This window comes from Chionomys nivalis, chromosome 4 (assembly GCF_950005125.1).
Source record: "Chionomys nivalis chromosome 4, mChiNiv1.1, whole genome shotgun sequence".
NCBI classification, from domain to species: Eukaryota; Metazoa; Chordata; class Mammalia; order Rodentia; family Cricetidae; genus Chionomys; species Chionomys nivalis.
The window spans coordinates 19,569,395-19,570,651 of NC_080089.1; the positions used below are offsets into that span (position 1 = coordinate 19,569,395).

At 38.1% G+C, this 1,257-nt stretch overlaps 1 pseudogene; it reads right to left on the reverse strand.

The window, feature by feature from the left end:
• On the reverse strand, nt 1-967 carry LOC130872675 (olfactory receptor 7A17-like; annotated as a pseudogene).
• Nucleotides 968-1,257: the final 290 nt, after the last annotated feature.

Sequence of the window (1,257 nt, forward strand, 5' to 3'; positions counted from 1 at the left end):
CTAGATTAATGTATCCATTATTCTATTATCACACTGGGATCTATCTCCAATGCTATAAAAATGTCTTCTAAAAGCCTGACTCAGGTCCTTATTCTTCAAGCTGTAGATGAAGGGGTTCAACATGAGAAATACCACAGTATACATCACTGAGGTAACTGAACACTCTCTGGAGGTATAGGATGTTTGAGAAGTGAGGTAGACACCAAGGCCTGTACCACAGAACAATGAGACTACTGAAAGATGGGACCCACAAATAAAAAAGGCTTTATATTTCCTCCCTTTAGATAAAAGGCACACTATGGAGTTGATGATTTAGAGTAAGAGAAAAGAATACCTAGCAAACCTGTTACGTGGTAGAGAAAGACATCATTGGCATGGGTGTCTGAGCAAGGAAGTTTGAGAATCTGAACAGGTTCACAGAAGTAGTGATGGATTTCTGTTTTCTTGCAGAAACACACCCTCAAAGACATTAATGTTTGTAACAATGAATAGGTCAGACAGATTAACCAAGATAGTAGAAGCAGAAGACCACAAAGGAGAGGGTTTATGTAGCCCAAGGGGTGACATATGGCCACACACTGGTCATAGAACATTACTGTCAGTAACAAACTATCCAATCCAGAAAAAAAACATGAAAAAATACATCTGGGTGAGGCAGCCTTCATAGGTGATGGATAATGTTCACTAACATCTTGAGAACTATGGTGGAGATGAAACAAATGTCTGTGAAAGATAGGTTACAAAGGAAGAAATACATTTGGGTCCAGAGGTGGAAGTCAGAGCCAATGGCCAGGATGATAAACAGGTTTCCTATGATGCAGACCAAGCAAATTAACAGAAACAGTCCAAATAGAAGTGGTTGGATATCATCTTCTTTTGAAAGTCACAAAAGGATGAAATTTGAAGTGGCTGTTAAGTTCTCTGGTTTCAGATAATTTACAGTTTCTCCCTGGAAAAAAGCAAGCATAGTTACAATAATGAGTTTCAAAATCATTCATGGAGAATTGTATTTTATTCCAAATATTTTATATGATTTACTGCCCAAATCTGCTGTTTCTACCACCACTGCCTACAGTGTCTTTGAGGGCGGAGACTGCTTGTTCATTTCACGACTGCCCAGACCCAAAATAATTACACAGAAACTATATTAATTGCAATACTTCCTGGCCTATTAACTTAGGCTTTTTGTGAACTAACTCTTAAATTAACCCATTTCTATTAATTTATATTTTACCGTGAGGCTCGTGGCTTACCGTT